We start from the raw sequence: 20905 nt of genomic DNA, 5'->3' as shown, positions 1-20905 counted from the left end.
TCACTATCCTCATTCAGATTTTAAGAAGCTACAAATTATATTCAGCCACAAAATCAGTCTGAAAAGCTGCAAATCAGAACAGAAATACAGAGAGTTGTTGATACATCGTGTCATTTAGTTGAATTGGTGTGAACCGGCAGGTTTTTAGAACGTTGCAGAACAGCGCATCACAAGTAGTTGCCTGTTTCAACTTGTCTCATCGTGAATCTTTGTTCTGAACTGGGCTTAAGAGCCATCCAATCTCCATAGACCTTCATGTTAAAATGCCCTTTGCAGCAGACTTAAACATGTTTACATCCTGGTATAAAAATCGGTTTTGATCTCTATAGCTACATACCCCATTCGTAACAACTGTAAGTGGGTTGAATTTTTATATAACTCACCCATTTAAATGTTAAAAAGACTCCAAGTTATGCATAATTAAGGGTGTGGCTGCTTTGAGTAACAGGTGGGTGCCGTCCATTGACAGGTCGCTATCACGGTAATAGCGTTTGTTAGATAACATGAGCATGGCGTAACCCCAGATTCTGTAGCTGTCGCTATTTAAGTGTGTTTTCAGTCCATGAATGTTAATTGTAATGTTTTGGTTACCTGAAAAAGGCATGCGTAGCGTTTGGTTGTACAAAAAGACCCACTGAAGAGTCAGCTATTTAGTTTTTTAATGAAGTACATTTTGTTTAAATGGTTTTAAAAACTAGCATTATCATCCTAGCTGCTAGCGTTAAGCTTAGCTCCAACCTCTCCAAATATAGCCACTATATCCACTATATATATATAGCCACTCTCCAAATATAGCCACCTCTCCAAATATAGCCACTATATAGCCACGAAACTCCAGATATCAAGATGGCGACGGCCAAAATGCCAAACTCGAAGCTTCAAAATGGGAGTCCACAAACCAAGGAGTGATGTTATGGTGGCAACGTCCATTACTTAGTACAGTCTATGGTAGAATCTTGTTCATTTATTTATTTCTTTGTTGTCCTCAAGGACAAAGATTACATGGCTGTCGGTAAGAAACCAGAGGCCGTATGTACAGTAACCAAGGAATTCAGATACTCTTTTCACAGCAGTGTTGTTTTTCAGGGTTAAAGTTTCATTGCAGCCTCACAGCAGGTTATAAGCGCATCCACCTGCAGTATAATTTCTCTGCATTGAAGGGCCAAACAGTGCCAGTCCCCACAATCAAACAAGCTTTGTCGATGTCACCACAAACATCTTGATTTTCAGATCATGTGCTATGTTTAGCTTTCAGTACATTCATTTGGATAAAGGAGTTGTCATCATTTTTCCTTTCACTCCTGCGTTTTTGTTCCTAACTGTACCTGATAACAGCCTTCTGATTGGCTCTTTTTTGCATCACTGATGGAGCTGTGATGAAGTATTTATGTACAAGCTCAGCACTTACTGCTTGCTTACTACACAATAAAAGTCTTTCAGTGGTAAACCACTTGAAGGCTTTTATTAGTGAGCAGTTGAATGGTTTGTTGACCAAGGTTAGTGGTCAGTCTACTTTACAGGAGTAAGGGTATAGATGCTTGTATGGTCGGGCAGCAAGGATTTTCTCATAAAGTGTTTTGTGTCCTGGTTGTATTTTGTGGTGATGTGTCAGGTTGACTGCCATCCTGTGCATGTGAGCCACGTGATGTAGTCTTGTCATTTGTTAGTACGCCTTATCTTTCTTTAATGTTGCACCTTCCTTACTTTTCCGGCTTGCCACCTATTCCGATATGCAAATCCTTGCATCAGTCTACTTTCTGCATTTTGTATTTTTGTCTTCCTTGCGAGGCATGTGAAGTGATTAATAATGTCTGAGAGCTCTGCACCTCCTGCCTGGATAAATACTCTTTAATGGAGTCTGTACACTGCTAATGCTTCAGCAAGGGAAAATGTGCAAAGCAGATCCTTGAGATCTGTCAAGGGGCTCTCAGTGGGTGCTTATTCTGAAGAAAGAGCTTTATGGCTCGTTCACATGGGACATGACATGTGGCGAACGGTGTTTAAGGTGAAGTCACATGTTGGTTAGTCGTAATTATTTTTTCTCTTTTTCATAAAATGGGAATAAGTCATGGGAAAGCTGCATTGGTTACCACTCAGGTATTTTTATCTTTCCTTTAAAATGATTATAAAAGTTAACAGTATGCAATATTCGGTACTATAAATTGTACATAAAGTACTGTAGGTCGCTGTGATGATGTTGGCTATCGTTAGCAAATCTTGCCCTACTTTTGGCACATCTGACGAATGTGAATCACAATTTCATGTTTAATGTGCCAACATTAATTTCTAACGTTACAATTTTAGAAATGGCATAATGCGATCCGCCCGCAGAGATCATCACTCCTGACCATTAAAGTCACAATGCATGCGTATGGCTCGACATTAACGCTTGCACGCCACAAGTAAACTCTGTGTTCGACGAAGCGGAATGCCTCATGCAGTTGTCCCATTGGGCAAGTAAAAAATAGATGTGATGTCAATTGTAAAGTAATCTGAAAATTAAGTTTGTACTGTAATGTTGAAGTGGAGCTTGCACAGTTGAGCTGTGTGCTGTGTTTGTCCACCAAACGTCAAAGAGGACTGATCTCACATACTGGACACAACTGTTGTTAACTCTGGGCTCGACAATGTATGGCATAACTTTACTAATACCTCTGGAGGGCTGCATGTGACAGACTTAACTTTTTTTAGCCCGGAAGCTAATGCTAACCACTGTGCAGTTCCAATGAGGTTTCTGGTGCGGCCATAACCCTTTTAGAAGCTTTCTATTCCAGCCTTGAACAAGAGTGTCTTTTTGGAGGACTTTTGATGATGCCTTTGAGGCTGTGGACCAATTAATGGCCATGTTTGATGCTGTTGGGAGAAGTTTGCCATCTAGTGGACAGAGTATATAACGCCCACATGCTGATAGTGGTATTGCAATGCGTAAGTCTGTTTAAGTACATAGTAAATATAAATTAAAGGCTAAATTTGAGCATAAAATCCACATGTAATTTGAATTTTAAAATAGTAAGAAATTTAACCCTATGGGCCCAAATGACGCATAGTGCGTCCAAATTCACACCTCTTCTTCTCTATGGATTTTCTCTGCAACCATTCATCATAGCGAGAAGCCACGCATATCACGTTAAACAGTGGAACCGTAGCTTTCCAACAAGACCAAGCTGGTAGTCCAATGTTTTCACACCGAGAAAAAAAAGATAAAGTTACACTAAAATTATGTATAACAGAGCTTTCATACAGCTCTGCACACACATTACTCTTGGATGGATTACTCGCGAATGCAGGGTCGCACAGAAATTCGACATATATCACATGAAAGTGCAGGACCAGAGCTTTCCAATGATACCAAACACATTATGGTGCTGTCATCTCATCATGCTATAAATCCAGATCAGTAGTCTACAAAATAAAAACCTGACGAATTCCTTTACAATCCATTATACAGATCTTGTTATCAGTCACTTCATATAGTGAGGAATAATATTATTACTATTTTTCTATGATCTTAGATGTAAATATTGCATGTTTCTTTCAGATAAAACACATTTTTGACTTGTGAATGAGTCAATGGAATTTCTTGCAATATTAAAAAAATACTGGCAATCATGTCCGCCTGGCACAAACCACATGTTTTGGACAACTGTGAAGTGACAGAATGTCCCAGCATCATGGTTCTTATATTGCCAGATTCCAGAGAGTCTCCCCTCTTCATATATGGCAGAATATGTCAACTTCCAACTTGCTATGGTGAGATACATGTAAAAACGTAAGAATTTAGTAACACAGGGTTTTTTTTTCATTGAAACAAAAAAAAAAACAAATTAATATAAAATACAGGCACATAGAAGGGCATGTAATGAAGGCAAATCTGGGTAGCCCAGATTGTCCTGAAAAAAAACAAACAAACAAGATATAGCATGTGTATGTAGCCTTTTATAATGACTGTGATATGATTTTAAAAGTAAAGGCAGGAAAAATATCCCAAAAAGGCCTAGGGCCCATAGGGTTAATTAAAATGGGATTATAGAAGAAGGAGAGGAAGATTAAAAGCTCTAAATGAGTGTGTATGATTTATATTAGAGCCTCCTTAAAAATCTAGTTTATAGGATTTAGGGGCATTTATTGGCAGAAATGGAGTGTAATATTTATAATGTGGCTTTCATGAGTTTATAATCGCCTGACTCCAACAATTGTTGTGTGTTCGTTACTTTAGAATGAGCTGTTTATATCTGCATACAGAGTGGGTCCTCTTCTGTGGAGTCCGCCATGTTGTTTCTACAGTAGCCCAGAACAGACAAAGTAAACACTGACTCTACACAGGGCCATTCACATTTTTGTGTCGGCCACCATAGTTCTCCTATAGGATTGGCAGTTTAAGTTGGTTGCGATCTGCAACCTCACTGTTGGATGCAACTAAATCCTACACACTGCAGATTTAAATGTGCACAATTCAGTGTATGTTAACACTGGATGAAATGACTGTGAGAAACTGAAAAGGAGTCGCCTGTAGCAACAAACCTACTGAGAATTATCATCCCACTTCAGTCACATCAAACTTATTGTCAGGAGCAGCAGTGGAATTTAATTTCTGTATTTGTTGGTGCTAAGTAATGAATAACAATACAGCGATGTATACATGTTGTTTTTATGTACTCAGAGGCTCAGGATAAATACATTTACTGCACAGGGGAGTGATGCTTATTAACTGCAGCTGGAGATAATGTGCTCAAGACTGTGAAGTCTAGCAATGTGGCAGGGAAGCAGAGGCAGAAAAAGTTTCATAAAAAGACTTAACAGAAGTTTCTTAGGGTAGGGTGAATTTATATCACGGCTGAACACAGTGAATTTAGGAAGAAACTGTTTATCACGAAGGAGCTTTGTGGCTTTCTCTCTTTAAACCATTCAATCGAACACAGGTTGTAGATCCCGCAAGGACACGATACTTTAAGTGAAATTTAATTGAGTAATCTGGATGTCAGCGTGACTGGTCGCGCTCTAAATGATGAACTGACTCCCGTTAGTGGGATGCCAAACAGCCTGCCCGGTTGTTAACTCAATTGAAATCTAAAGTTAAGTAACTCTGTAGCTGCAGGCGAAGGCTCAGTCTGAGAACTGCTGTGCTGTGCCTTTCTGAAAATAGACTTTCTTCTTTTTTCTCCCACTCTTGTGTTTGAGGAAGATGCAGGGTTGCATCTCATATCCTCTTAAAATTACTGACCTAGAATATTGTCAAAGCCAACAGCTATTTAACATTTCTCTTTCCGTTTTATATCCATATCTCCAAGCTTTCAAGATGCTGGTGATGAAAACTCTTTTTGGTGTTTGAGGATGAAGACATGCTCTGTTGATGATTCAGCCTCCATGTTGGCTTATTAATTTGAGAATGATCTTTCTGAGGGCCAAACAGCTTATGATAGAGCAGAGACACACACTTTTAAATTAATTTGTTACAGTTTTGCTCTTGTTTTTGATTTTGGAAAGACAAAAATATGTCACCACCTTCCAGATTCTCACCACTTGGGCATGAGTTAGATTTTTTAAAAGTAGTTCCTTCTGATAAATGCCACAAAACACTGTTGTGGTATTGGAACCCAGCGACCCTTCCTGTCTCGATGGGAGATGAAACAGTCACCTTAAAGGTAATTGTCTCCACTGCAGCTCAATTTGTCCTTCATATACAGCAGCTATGGCAAAAGCAGGACATATTTTCAAAGATCATGACGACATGACGATCATGACGACTGCAGCAGGAAGCAAACTGGAAATTGTGTTTCTATTATTAATCTGGAAATGGTACATTGTGTCAGCGGTTGGGTCAGACCTTTTGTACGACTGTGTTTAAGCTGAGATGTACAGACTGAGAAAGGTTCTTTGTCCCCTTTTTTTGCTCAGTACTGGGAGAGAATGTGGTATTTAAAAAGCATGTTCTCTGTGATTATTTGCCTAAATGCAAATTGTGTCAGTGTGTTGTGGAAATGGACGACTTTGAGTCATTGTTGACCACATAGATAAATTTAATGTTTTACTGTTTTTCATCAGGGGATTTTAAGCAGAAGTTAATGGATGTGAATTAATAATTAGATTAACAATAAATCTCAAATGGATTGGTCCCTACTTATGTTTTATGACTGGATAATGGAGGTGTCCTAACTGTTTCAGGGTTAACCTCCTAAGAAAAGCCAAATGAAGTTGAGAGTTAATGCCACTATAATGTGGTAATTATTCATCTTCTGTGAACTCCTACAGAGACGAGGGCCCTTACCCTCATTTTGCACATTCACGTCTTGGTTGGAGGGGTAGGGCTAAGTGTAAAGGCCCTGACACACTAAGCGGACGCCCCTGTCGCTGCAATGTGTTGTGTACTGTTTGCCCCTGTTGGCGCTATTCAGCTTTTTCCATTTCAGCATGCTGAATCAGCTTCTGCGTGAATGAAATCACTATAATTGTCAGTTCAGCTCAGTGCATGAGAAGAGAAACAGAAGTGAGGAAAGTAAACAAAGAGCCAAAGAGGGAATGAGTCCAAAACAAACTTGTTACTAGGGATGGGCAGCACAAGCAAAAACACTTTTCGAAAATCGTGGCAACTATTCGACAATTTTCACGGACATTTTTACAGGAAACTACAACGCGGAAGTGCGCTCGACTATGAAAGCCCAAATGACTGCGGACATTCCTTGCGGAGTAGTAGTCTCTGCATGTTTCTCCTGTTTGTAGAAGATCATCAAACTAGCTGGTAGCCCATCCCACACCGCTGTAGCAATCCTGTACTGCCCTCGTGCGGTTAGGAGCTGAATTGCATGTCAAATAAAGGGGGGGAAATAAGACGGCGAATAGTAATAGTTGCATTAAAAAATCGATTTTTCAAAAATAAAACGACTATTCGAAATTCGAAAATTGTGACCCATCCCTACTTGTTACATTAAGTAAGATTGTTTTTTTCTAGCTATTGAGTTTTTTAGCAGAAACATTACCTAATAGTTTGTGATATTGTTGGTGGTGTGTTCACATGCAACATTTTGGCCGAGACACAGGTGATTTGATGCAATGCAGCACAGGGCTATTGTCACTGCTAATTGTCTGAAGGCGGATTGGTGTGTCTGGGCCTTTAGGGCCACATGGCCCTCCCAACGTAGGCTTTTCAAAGGCATGCTCTAAACTGAGAGTAGTGAGAAATTATTGGCAAGACAGCTGCATGGACAACAAAAGAAACCCACAAATGTATTGTCTTCCTTAATAAAGCTTTAAAAATGATGATGACCATCGTATTATCTTATTTTAATATTGTTTTGATATTTATTATCCTTTTTATGACAAGCTTAACAAAAAAAAATGCTAGTAGTATGCTTATGTCTTAGTAGCTAACTAGCTAGCTAGTGTACGTCACATTGTTAACGCTGATTCGTGCATGACAGCCTTGCATTTTACAGGGTGCCTGTGGATCCTTAAAGTCTTTGAATTCATTGATTTGAATGACTTCAGTTTGAATTAACTGATGTTACTGATGACGTATCAGGGTTGTCCCATTTCATAGGGAAAGATTTCAACCCCTGTACCTTGTAACTCTGTTCTGAGGAGCAAAGGGGCACTCCAAAACAAGGGGTAGAGGTAAAAAATAAGAAATGGGATAGGGCAAAGCTCTATTTGCCCTCTTTAATCACTCTCAGTATAGACGATGTCAGAACTACTGCGTTTTCATTCAGCTAATCTCATAACCACAAAGATCTAGTGCCAAAGCACTGTGCTTTTATGTGGTTGTTAATCAGTGCTATTGTGCAATAAAACATTGTCATATAGCATGGAATTTCATTTTCAGTGTTAATGAAAGGCCAACCTCTTGCTAATGTGGCACTGTGATAGTTGAAGATGGAGTTGGTTAATGAGGTGTTCAGTGCTCACACTGGCCATTGTTCCCCAAACACCAGCTGCACTTCTTGTGCAAATGTGACATTTTGAACGCTTGAGCATAAAGCTGAGTGAAGTTCACCGGTGAGTGGAGAAGATTTGATCAGGTTTTGTCCCATCTGGGTGTTTTGAATGCATAAAAAAGCAAACTGACCTCTCTGTTGGTTCAAGCAAAGCTCATTCCTTTCATTTTGAGGGCTTAAAAATACTTTTAATGTTGTAATCTTTTCAAAATGAAAATGTCAGACGCATTTTAAATGTATCAGTTATGAGACTTTTTATGAGCCTGGAAGCAAGACCTAAACCTCAGATATTCCGGTGTCTTTAAAACCTGTCCCTTAGATTTAGGGATTGCTGTTTTCACTTGGAAGAATCATCATTTACGTCTTAAAAGCATAACTAAATCCGTGTCTCACACCTTTTGTACTGTTGAATACTAAAGAAATTGACTCAAAGGTATGGGCCTTTGTAGATACATTGTATTTCAAATGTCACTGTCCTCGGACTGCCTTAGCTAAAGGGCAGTCTGTGACGTTCTTAAACACTCTACATCTTCAGGGCAAATGGAAAGATCCAGTCTTAATTGGCTAGAGCAAAGTACACATCTGAGTCAGGTAGACAGCCTTACGTTTAAATGTCACCGATGGTTACATGCTGCTATGTGTCAGTTTACCCGAGGCAACATGCGCGGAGTTGCCGAGCAAAGAATGACAGCAGTGTACCAACTGGGTGACCTTTCTTTGAAATTGCTGTTTCGTTGTTGGCTTTGTGATGATTGGGACTGTCTGCATTCTCTTTCATCTACTGCTGTCAGTTAAACCGTAATGAACAACTTGGACCATCAGTCCTTTGTTATGTATTATTAATCAGGAAAGGTTGTCCTATGTAATAGTCTGCTCCAGTATTGTCGCTTTTATATTTCAAAACAAATTGGAATAAATATATCATTCATTCAGATTCATGTGACCGCAATCCATGTAGCCAATCCTAAAATATGCTGCAGAATTACTGTCTTTCAGTTGTTTTGCAGTTCCTCTGCTGCCCCACTTGAGCGACAAGCTAACGCTTCTGTATAGCAGGTTAGGCTTGAGCGGTATCACAGTATTACAGTATACCAGGGTATTCAGAAACCCAGCAGGACATCAAAAAACAGAGATCATCTTGCTGTTTAACTCTTATGGAGAGGGCGTATTGAGGATGTATTACATACAATGCACATCACGCTCCTTCGAAGGTCAGTCCCTACTGACCTCTGGTCACCTTAAACCATGGTAAAATTTCAGGAACATATGAAGGTGCAAGATACTGCCCAAGCTTAATTACTACTCAGATGGTCAGTTGACGTTGACGCTAGCCAATCTAGTTTTATCCATTTAGTGCTAATTTAATGGCATACAATGGATCAGACAGACCTTTTAATATTTAGCTATGCCAGTCTACGTCACCTTACCTTAGCTATACAGAAGGTAGAATGCACGAAAAACCTGATCCCTGCCCTGTCTTCAGTTGGAGGTTGAGACTCAACCATACAGGCAGAGTATGGTTGATTGCTAGCAGTGCTGGCAACCCATGCAAAAGAACTGCCTAGTAAAGCTTTATTGAAACCTTCGCTGGGCTCAACAGTAACGGTTGCACAGTTGCCATTGGTTACCAGTTTGAGGAATTGGTGACCAATACTTGGCCTTTGGTTGCCATCAGTGGCAACCACTTTTTAACCTCTGAAAAAATAAGGATACTAGTTGATGGACAGGTGGAAGCTGCAAGAGCTATCACACTCACTGATGGGCCACTGAACACCACCATTCTCAAGATTAATGCCACCAACTTAGAGATCCTTATGAGATAACATTTCAAAACCACGCATTGTTTTCTAAAATTGAGGACACACACACAGACATACATCCTTACCTCATCTGCTGCAGGATTTCTCCACATATTTATTCGTGGCAACCCACCACTTTAACATCTGCTGTCCAACTGGCCCTCAGAGAATATATATAATGTTCAGTTATCGTTGCGGTGAGAGCGCAGAGTGCACTCTGGGCACAGACGGAGCAGTAGAACGCCAGGCGCAGTGAAAGTGAAACATCAGCGTTCATTGCACTGGGTCTAAAACTTGGCTTCCACTTGCCTCTGCAGCAGCTGATCATCTCATCTATTATCTGATCTGCTCAACTCTGATGCAAAGTTTGAGTTTGATGCTGAATTTCCACCCTGCGACGCAAACTCCACAAACTGCTGTTACACCTGTGCTGCGTTCAAATTAAAGACAGATCTGATTTTGTTCGACTGAATAACTACAAAACAATCAGTTATGCAGGAGGTACGTGACACCAGCTAGCCTGGACTTGGTGTTTGAGAAGCTAACTCAGTAAACAACTTCATGTCTTTAATTTTTAAGCTGATACAGCTGCCTAGTATTTAAATTACTCATAATACAAAGCACTTTTAAAAGTTATGTTGAGCCCTCTTTTGGTTCTTTAAGAAGTGAAGCAGCCGCAGCTCTCTTCCCGCTTACACAAAAAACCCCACCCAGATATTCTTACAGTTTGACCTCAGATGATCCATGATGAGCGTATCCTTTACTGAAAAGACAGCATTGCCTTGTGGGTGTATTACGTTATGGGCTTCTTCGGTGATGGATTTCTCCCTCCGGACTTGCTCTTAACTGGAGCACCAGCAGATGTGTAGACACAAAGCTAAAACTTATAATAGACAGCGTTTAACACTGCCGATACATATATTTTTAGCAATCTCTAAGATGGGAATCAAAAAGAAAGAAAAATGGCAACCAAACAGCAACATGTGTGGTAAATATATAGATTCTGCAGGTCCCTGGAAAGAGGCTGTAATGTCAGGAGGATAATAGTTATACCGCTGTCATTTCACATCTTTGCCCACTCATGTGATTTTTGCTTATTAATTACTTAGAGAATGGCTGTCTGTACTCTCCATCTTGATCTGCACTGTTGTCATAACTCCTCCAGTGAACTATCTACCATTATAAACAGTAAAAATAGCTCTTTCTCTGCATTCTTGCTCATTAAAAATAATCTCTCAGAGCTAAAAGAAGCTTGTTAGGGTCTTGGAACTAGTACACCTCAATGGAATGCAGTCACATATAATTCTGTTAGTATTTAGTTGTGCTTTTCCTGCCATGATGTGCTGAAATGTCGGGCAGGAAAAGAAGTATATTGAGGGATGTGAATTTGCTTGGCTGTCCATTAAGTCAGTACCCCATGTTTGATATAATCTATGTCTGGCTCTTTAAATTAGACTTGCATCGATTTATCAGCAGTGCTCAGAATTGGGCCAGTTTTCACATGATCAGCCATGACCTGCGACCGGCTGGTCAGTCTGAAATATGCCGATTTAAAACGGCGGTCAAATTCCCACCGCACCGCATGATTGACATTGCATAATATCAGCAGCGCACACACACGCACAAGTGCAGCTTGCGGCTTGAGCGATGTGAGGAAGGAGACCTCATGGACACACTGGTGTGGGTAGAACAACTATGGAGTAAATGATTCCGGCCAGAGAATCAGGTTCGAGAGGATACTTTAATTTTCAGTGCAGGAGGTAAACAAAAGGAAAACTAGCTTTACACTCAATTCTTACAAATATGCATATACAATTTGTAAACATGGGCGGCTTCTCACCTTAATCATTTATGCACACAAATCAAAAGAGAGAAGGAGAAAGTTGTTAATTGTCCGTGTTAAACTTAACGGAACAGAGTGGAGCGGAGCTCTCTCTGTGCCGCTTGTAACTGACAAGGCGCGTGTCCGCGTGCCGAAGATGCACGTGTCCGCCTCCGCGCGCTTACTGACGGGAGTGTTCTCATGGGAGCAGCAGCCTGTTCTAATGTGCACCAAATATGAATGTTCAGCCCAGCTCAAAAAGGGAAAAGCAGGCAACATAAAACCAGGTGTTTTTGGTAAAATAAAGTTATGTGTTCACAAAGGAGATGACATAATTGACACAAAAGAGGTTGGAGAATCTACAGGGGCAAAGAGCTGTTAGGTGCGTTTCAAATCAAAGAAATAAATATAACCAAAAGAGGACTCAATAAAATAGTTACTAACATCAGCTAAAGGAAACTTAAGATAAAAATAAGACACATAAGGTCTTAACTTACATAATGGAACACCAAAAAATCTTATAAAACAGCACTTCTTAGTGTTGTCTTAGTGTTCAACAGTAACTATGGCCTAATGGCCCGGGGCCATGAAAAGTCCCTCTGTGGCCACCAGCTATCGCCAGTAGGTAGCCCCCTGTGGGCATGAAGTTTTATCTAGTCTCATTTGAGAATGAGACCGCATGTCTTAATGAGATACCTGTCTAAGGAATGGTTAAATAAATAAAAATCCCCGTACTGCGAGCCTTCACCAACGCAACATTACAGTTCCCCATTTGTAATGTTGATTTGACTCATTTGCTCCTTTTAGTTTAATGTTTTTGCTGTTGTTAAACTCCGTCCCCAATCACTTGATAAATCAATATGTTTGCTGTTGCCTGTGGAGGCATGCGAAAAAAACTGTTTTCTCCACAAATTCAAGGTAACACAGCACAACTGATGTACAAATGGTGATTTTTGGGGTGACATTAACATTTTAATTCATCGGTCCTTTCAGTCATCACTTTTTCAAATGTTCTGACATGCATAATGAAAATAAGATGAAATCTGGATACCTCATGGATAATGAGTTCTGAATGATTATTGTATAGGATAAGGTGAAGATTTAGACACAGGTCAGTGTTGGTGTGACATGTGTGATGCCATAGGGGCCCTCAGAGATGTGGCTCATTAAGCCAGGGATCATAGGAGATCTAGCGAAGTCATCAGTCACAATGAACTTAGCTCTCCCTCCGTTGCAACTATTGATCTCCCACATCCTCAGTGAGATATAATCCTTGGAGTTACTGTGGAGGACAAGCTTCTGCATGGGTGTGTAGAATATAAAGGCTTATTAAGGAATATTTCTCATATTATTAAGATAGATATAGGGTCATAGACCACTGATTCATTTGTGGAAAAAATGTGCGCCTTTATAATAAGGCATAATAATGAGTTTCTTGTCCAGCTGGATGGTGTCCCAGGACAGTGTTTTAGCCCCATCCCCTGCCACTGGAACCATCCGATATAAATATATATATATATATATACAATACAGGCCAAAAGTTTGGACACACCTTCTCATTCAATGCATTTTCTTTATTTTCATGACTATTTACATTGTAGATTCTCACTGAAGGCATCAAAACTATGAATGAACACATGTGGAGTTATGTACTTAACAAAAAAAGGTGAAATAACTGAAAACATGTTTATATTCTAGTTTCTTCAAAATAGCCACCCTTTGCTCTGATTACTGCTTTGCACACTCTTGGCATTCTCTCCATGAGCTTCAAGAGGTAGTCACCTGAAATGGTTTTCCAACAGTCTTGAAGGAGTTCCCAGAGGTGTTTAGCACTTGTTGGCCCCTTTGCCTTCACTCTGCGGTCCAGCTCACCCCAAACCATCTCGATTGGGTTCAGGTCCGGTGACTGTGGAGGCCAGGTCATCTGCCGCAGCACTCCATCACTCTCCTTCTTGGTCAAATAGCCCTTACACAGCCTGGAGGTGTGTTTGGGGTCATTGTCCTGTTGAAAAATAAATGATCGTCCAACTAAATGCAAACCGGATGGGATGGCATGTCGCTGCAGGATGCTGTGGTAGCCATGCTGGTTCAGTGTGCCTTCAATTTTGAATAAATCCCCAACAGTGTCACCAGCAAAACACCCCCACACCATCACACCTCCTCCTCCATGCTTCACAGTGGGAACCAGGCATGTGGAATCCATCCGTTCATCTTTTCTGCGTCTCACAAAGACACGGCGGTTGGAACCAAAGATCTCAAATTTGGACTCATCAGACCAAAGCACAGATTTCCACTGGTCTAATGTCCATTCCTTGTGTTTCTTGGCCCAAACAAATCTCTTCTGCTTGTTGCCTCTCCTTAGCAGTGGTTTCCTAGCAGCTATTTGACCATGAAGGCCTGATTGGCGCAGTCTCCTCTTAACAGTTGTTCTAGAGATGGGTCTGCTGCTAGAACTCTGTGTGGCATTCATCTGGTCTCTGATCTGAGCTGCTGTTAACTTGCAATTTCTGAGGCTGGTGACTCGGATAAACTCATCCTCAGAAGCAGAGGTGACTCTTGGTCTTCCTTTCCTGGGTCGGTCCTCATGTGTGCCAGTTTCGTTGTAGCGCTTGATGGTTTTTGCGACTCCACTTGGGGACACATTTAAAGTTTTTGCAATTTTCCGGACTGACTGACCTTCATTTCTTAAAGTAATGATGGCCACTCGTTTTTCTTTAGTTAGCTGATTGGTTCTTGCCATAATATGAATTTTAACAGTTGTCCAATAGGGCTGTCGGCTGTGTATTAACCTGACTTCTGCACAACACAACTGATGGTCCCAACCCCATTGATAAAGCAAGAAATTCCACTAATTAACCCTGATAAGGCACACCTGTGAAGTGGAAACCATTTCAGGTGACTACCTCTTGAAGCTCATGGAGAGAATGCCAAGAGTGTGCAAAGCAGTAATCAGAGCAAAGGGTGGCTATTTTGAAGAAACTAGAATATAAAACATGTTTTCAGTTATTTCACCTTTTTTTGTTAAGTACATAACTTCACATGTGTTCATTCATAGTTTTGATGCCTTCAGTGAGAATCTACAATGTAAATAGTCATGAAAATAAAGAAAACGCATTGAATGAGAAGGTGTGTCCAAACTTTTGGCCTGTACTGTGTGTATATATATATATATATATATATATATATATATATATATATATATATATATATATATATATATATATCCTTTATAGCTCAGTGGCAAAAGACTTGTGATTACAGCTTTAGTGTGAAAATCACAGCAGTTCCAACTGAGCATTCACATGTTTAAAGTACCACATGGTCTGACAGATTTGACTCAGCTGACAGAGGGGCTTCTGTCAGTTTTAAAAGCTGAACTTAATTAGTCTCTTTGCAACGAGGTCCCAAATTTACTTGAACTCTAGTATGAGGTTCCTCCTCAGCTGAGCAGGCGGCCATGCCCTGATACAAGTGCTGCTTGTCATCTTTTCATTTCACAGGGAGTATCAACACAAAGGCCAAAGCTCTGATAAGATGTAAAGGCTATGGGATGTAGAGAAATGGTTTTACAGGCCTTGCAGAGCAGATAAATAGTAGAGGTTATTTGAGTCAGGCACCAGACTAAGTACTTTTAAGGGTACGGACCTGAGTATGTTTCACGTTAAATCCATTGGTGCCAAATGTAGGTTTGGCACCATACGCCTGGCTTGACAAGAGGAAGAAGTGCTGGGCAATGCCCTGATGTCGAAGCCTGCAACAGAGCTCCAACGGCTGCTCCATTGGCTTCCCAGCAAGCCACAACTATCGCTGCAGTGCCGTTCTGCTGCAACAGTTTCAGTGTCAGGTCAAGCTACTTTTCTATATTCTCACAGTTATAGCTTAGTATCTCTGTTAGATTAGCAGACACACATAGACACACAGGCAGACAGAGACAGAAGATTCGTTTTATGTGTGATTACAAAAGAGCAGAGGAGCAGAATTGCATTTCAGTCTACTACATCACCCCTGCAGCTTGTTTAAAAATCAAGTTTTTGTTATAAAAGAGAAAGTAAAGTTCTGAAAAAGGGTATCATTCCAGCAGAATGTTTGGAACCACAACACTTGCAACAGTGCGTTTTTTGAGTCAGCGGCAACCTCCAGGGCTGAAAACTGAAGCCAATGCCTAAGTCCCAAAATATTGCCCTTCCTCAAATAGGAGGCTGGCTCCAAGAGTGAGTCTGTTCCCGTAGACCTCCGTGTTAAAATGCCCAACTTTGACAAAAACAACCAGCACATTTTAATGTATGAGAAGCCGGATTTAAAACGTTTTGGCATTTTTGCTTAAGAAAATGACAAAAATACTTAATAGCCCACAATGCCACAGTAATGGTGATGTCATCAGTCTGTCCCTGTAAGCTAAGAATATAGTGCTGTCCATGGTCCTGATGATGTTCTTGCATTTCACTGAGTTTTACAGCCACAGTTTAAAAAGCAGAGAGTTTCAAGACATCTAACCAGTGTTACAGGGTTAGGTGCAGTCGGCCATTATGTCGACACAACCTGCAGTTTACTGGTTACTGCAACCAGACTCTTATCAGTTCCTAAAGCTAAAGCACTATCAATATTCCCCCTGCGTCAGTTCCTATTTGTGCACAGTCCTTTTCAGCTTGACAGAAATATCTTCATTCATTTGATTGTGGCGAGATGTCCAGTTTCAGTCTTCGCTCAGAGAAAATTAGCATCCAGTCTATCGGGAGTTATTTGGTTAGGAAATTTTTCTGAACCATACAGACTCAGAAAAGTACATCATTGATATAAAAGCTGTCTGGATAAACTCTCTGAAGTATTTAATGTTTGAGGCTGTTCCTTTCCAAAGTAATGTTTTCAGTTCAGCCTTATGTAACTACCCTTGACTAACCTCAGCTGCAGTGTTAACACGTCTTTCTGAGACGATGGTAAAAAGAAGCCAATATCTTCGTGTTTGCAGAGTCGCTTAAGAATTCTGGTCCTCAAATATTGTTGAATTCTCTACATTTGAGTGCTTCCCTCGTGGAAGGAGTAGGCAGAGGTAAAGTAAAGATGTTGCAATTGTTCCTGTCAAAATAGGACTTGGCTTTGACACAAAAGTTGTGTGGCATACTCAGGTGAATACCGGTATTAGCAGTGGCATTGGAGGTCTTTGTGCTGCTGTTTCACCTGCCTCACCAATTTGAACTTCTTAACTTTTCTTTTGTGGGTTGAATTAGTCGTAATGTCGCCACTTATGCCTCTTCTCACATTTGCATTCATTTTCTCTCCCCCTGGGCCCCAGGTGAGCTTTCACTTTAAATGCCAGTCCCTTATCTTTCTCTGAGCCCACATTAAATGACATGTCAACGGTCGTACTACATTCAGCAATCAACCGTCTGCCCTATTACCACCTCCTGACTGTCTTTCTCAGATGAAGTGAATAATTCTGGCAGGGAATAAAGCTTGTATAAACCCCCTTTAGTGTGAATTTGCTATGCAAATTTTTGCAGTCGTCAGTCGTGGTGAAGACATGAGCTCCTTGTACAATAACACAACAGAAACGGAAATTGGTCTGAACAATGAGCGCTGAATGACTGGCCGCATGGAAATGTGTCAGGCTCTCACTTTGGGTTCCTGCCTCATCTATTCTGCTGCTGGTTTTGGCAGGTATACTATTGTGCTGCTACCGAGTTACATTGTTCTGAGACGCTGATATTTTTCTTTTAAAGTCAGACATGAGGTGAACCTGTGCTTTTGAAAAACCTTGTCTTTTGAACACCAGAAAGTTTTTTTCTTGGCTAACTTTATTGAACAAGAAGCTCTGTGGTTTTTACTGTATGTAGTTGATTTTTCTAACAGCTGCCAATAACTGCACTCTGAGAAAAAAAGGCGCAAACTAGGTGCTTGTCCTATAGGAGAAGATTGTTTCGTTCCTGTATAACCTTTTGCAGAGGCTCTACCTAGAACCCTTTTACAGGGTTCTATATAAAACCCCACCTGTGGAAGGTTTACCCAAAACCCCCCCTTTTTCACCAACATGGAACTGGTTTCCACACCTCATTTCGAACCATTTAGAGCATTTTGACCAAAAATAAATAGGTTCAAAACCCAAAAATGTGGTTCACAGCTGAAACCAAAAAATAGCAGGTTTTCCGTGACCTGAGCTGTGAAGACATCAGTGGGTGGGTCATATTCTACAGGTTGGAAAGACAGAATGAAGGAGGCAGTAACTGAGAATTCAAAGAAAAGGTCCATGCTTGTTATTTGGGTAAAAATAAATATCTGTACTTGTTGAACAAAAGTTTGTAGGTAATCAATTAGGGCTGTGCGATATGACGATATACAGTACAGGCCAAAAGTTTGGACACACCTTCTCATTCAATGCGTTTTCTTTATTTTCATGACTATTTACATTGTAGATTCTCACTGAGCGTTATGTACTTAACAAAAAAAGGTGAAATAACTGAAAACATGTTTTATATTCTAGTTTCTTCAAAATAGCCACCCTTTGTTCTGATTACTGCTTTGCACACTCTTGGCATTCTCTCCATGAGCTTCAAGAGGTAGTCACCTGAAATGGTTTCCACTTCACAGGTGTGCCTTATCAGGGTTAATTAGTGGAATTTCTTGCTTTATCAATGGGGTTGGGACCATCAGTTGTGTTGTGCAGAAGTCAGGTTAATACACAGCCGACAGCCCTATTGGACAACTGTTAAAATTCATATTATGGCAAGAACCAATCAGCTAACTAAAGAAAAACGAGTGGCCATCATTACTTTAAGAAATGAAGGTCAGTCAGTCCGGAAAATTACAAAAACTTTAAATGTGTCCCCAAGTGGAGTCGCAAAAACCATCAAGCGCTACAACGAAACTGGCACACATGAGGACCGACCCAGGAAAGGAAGACCAAGAGTCACCTCTGCTTCTGAGGATAAGTTCATTCGAGTCACCAGCCTCAGAAATCGCAAGTTAACAGCAGCTCAGATCAGAGACCAGATGAATGCCACACAGAGTTCTAGCAGCAGACCCATCTCTAGAACAACTGTTAAGAGGAGACTGCGCCAATCAGGCCTTCATGGTCAAATAGCTGCTAGGAAACCACTGCTAAGGAGAGGCAACAAGCAGAAGAGATTTGTTTGGGCCAAGAAACACAAGGAATGGACATTAGACCAGTGGAAATCTGTGCTTTGGTCTGATGAGTCCAAATTTGAGATCTTTGGTTCCAACCGCCGTGTCTTTGTGAGACGCAGAAAAGGTGAACGGATGGATTCCACATGCCTGGTTCCCACTGTGAAGCATGGAGGAGGAGGTGTGATGGTGTGGGGGTGTTTTGCTGGTGACACTGTTGGGGATTTATTCAAAATTGAAGGCACACTGAACCAGCATGGCTACCACAGCATCCTGCAGCGACATGCCATCCCATCCGGTTTGCGTTTAGTTGGACGATCATTTATTTTTCAACAGGACAATGACCCCAAACACACCTCCAGGCTGTGTAAGGGCTATTTGACCAAGAAGGAGAGTGATGGAGTGCTGCGGCAGATGAGCTGGCCTCCACAGTCACCGGACCTGAACCCAATCGAGATGGTTTGGGGTGAGCTGGACCGCAGAGTGAAGGCAAAGGGGCCAACAAGTGCTAAACACCTCTGGGAACTCCTTCAAGACTGTTGGAAAACCATTTCAGGTGACTACCTCTTGAAGCTCATGGAGAGAATGCCAAGAGTGTGCAAAGCAGTAATCAGAGCAAAGGGTGGCTATTTTGAAGATACTAGAATATAAAACATGTTTTCAGTTATTTCACCTTTTTTTGTTAAGTACATAACTCCACATGTGTTCATTCATAGTTTTGATGCCTTCAGTGAGAATCTACAATGTAAATAGTCATGAAAATAAAGAAAACGCATTGAATGAGAAGGTGTGTCCAAACTTTTGGCCTGTACTGTATATCGTGTGACGAGAGAAAAATGTCTATCGTTTAATATTTTGCTCTATCGTTTATATTGTTGTGATGCAAATTACACTTTATACGGCAATATTTTTCGTCATTTGGAGTCTGTCCATCTTTTGCACGGATCTCATTGATAAATTGTTCTTCTTTGCTTTTTAATTTGCAAAGCTTTTACGGCACTTACAGTAGGGTTGTGCCGATGGGCGATCCGATCACCGATTGGTGATAGAAGGGTTGTTTCACGATGTCTTTTTTAAATGACGATGCAGTCGCGAGGTGTGGGGGGGAGACAGCGCGTGTGTGGAGCATGCTGACGAGATAGAGGCTGAACGAGGCTGAGTGAGAGGAGACAGAGACAGAGGGAGGCTGCTTAGTGAGAGAGCGGGGGGGGGGGTGTCAACGCCTCCGCCCGCTCGACACAAGCATACTCGGGCGTACTATAAGCGGAGCGGACTCCGCGAGGAATGTCCGCAGTCATAGTCGAGCACACTTCCGCGTTGTAGTTTCCTGTAAAAAACGTGAAAAATCCCCGCGATGTGAAAAATACATGCCGAGCAGTCACTGGTGCGCGTGGTCGTAAAATCTGAGCTTTGCGCACACAGGGCTTGGGACGTCCGCTTTGAGTCCGCGTGGACCTCCGTGGAGTCTGTTCCCCCCCCCCCCCCCCCGATGACATCGTTCATCGGCGATTTCACTAGATGGCGATAGAATATGGACAAGATCGCCCAACTCTAACTTACAGTAACATAACGAGTTTATATGACTCCGCTGTCTGTTCTGTGGCGCTGCACACACTGGGCTCAGCCCCGCAGAAACGCAGCGAGACGGTGACAATAATCAGACCAAATCGGGTGGTGCGGAGTACAGCATCAGTGTTGAGCGGAGGTGTGTGGGGTTGTGGGTGTGTTTGTGCTTTAGAACATAACCGCTGTGAAACAATCAGAAAATAATGTTTTTTTGATCTGATTCATCAGCTTTCTCGCCACCAGCGCTCCCTCTCTTCACTCACTTTCTTGCTTGCTCAACCACAGCTGCTCGCCCTCTCTCTCTCTTTTTCTCTAGTCAACTTTTTATTCATTGGATTAAAATGTGCTATATCGTGATTTGAGATTTTGGTCATATCACCCAGCCCTATAATCAATTTAATCAGCAGTTTTGTTACTACTGGAAACTTCCATTGCGTGCATTGGCGATGCCGTCCAATGATGTCACTCACTTGATTACAATGGTTCTGCTCAAGAGAAGTCAGTGGAGTAAGATGCTCGTCCAGGCCGGTACGTAGTGGCTTATCTGATAACAGCATTGTTTACACACGGCATGTGCTTTGTCTGTTGGTCGGTATTTTCTCAGAAATCAAAACCAGTACCACACTGCTGATTTATTCCTGAGAAAATAATATTATCTTTATTGTCTATCTCTC

At 41.3% G+C, this 20905-nt stretch overlaps 1 protein-coding gene across 2 annotated transcripts in view; it reads left to right on the top strand.

Moving 5' to 3' along the window:
- Positions 1–20905, top strand: part of ctdp1 (CTD (carboxy-terminal domain, RNA polymerase II, polypeptide A) phosphatase, subunit 1) — a 107073-nt gene that overhangs the window by 24379 nt on the left and 61789 nt on the right. The gene's annotated exons all lie outside the window — the stretch shown is intronic.

This window comes from Epinephelus lanceolatus, chromosome 16 (genome assembly GCF_041903045.1).
Source record: "Epinephelus lanceolatus isolate andai-2023 chromosome 16, ASM4190304v1, whole genome shotgun sequence".
Classification (NCBI taxonomy): domain Eukaryota; kingdom Metazoa; phylum Chordata; class Actinopteri; order Perciformes; family Serranidae; genus Epinephelus; species Epinephelus lanceolatus.
The sequence above is the reverse complement of the archived record's forward strand: the minus strand, read 5'-3'. Positions and strand labels throughout refer to the sequence as shown.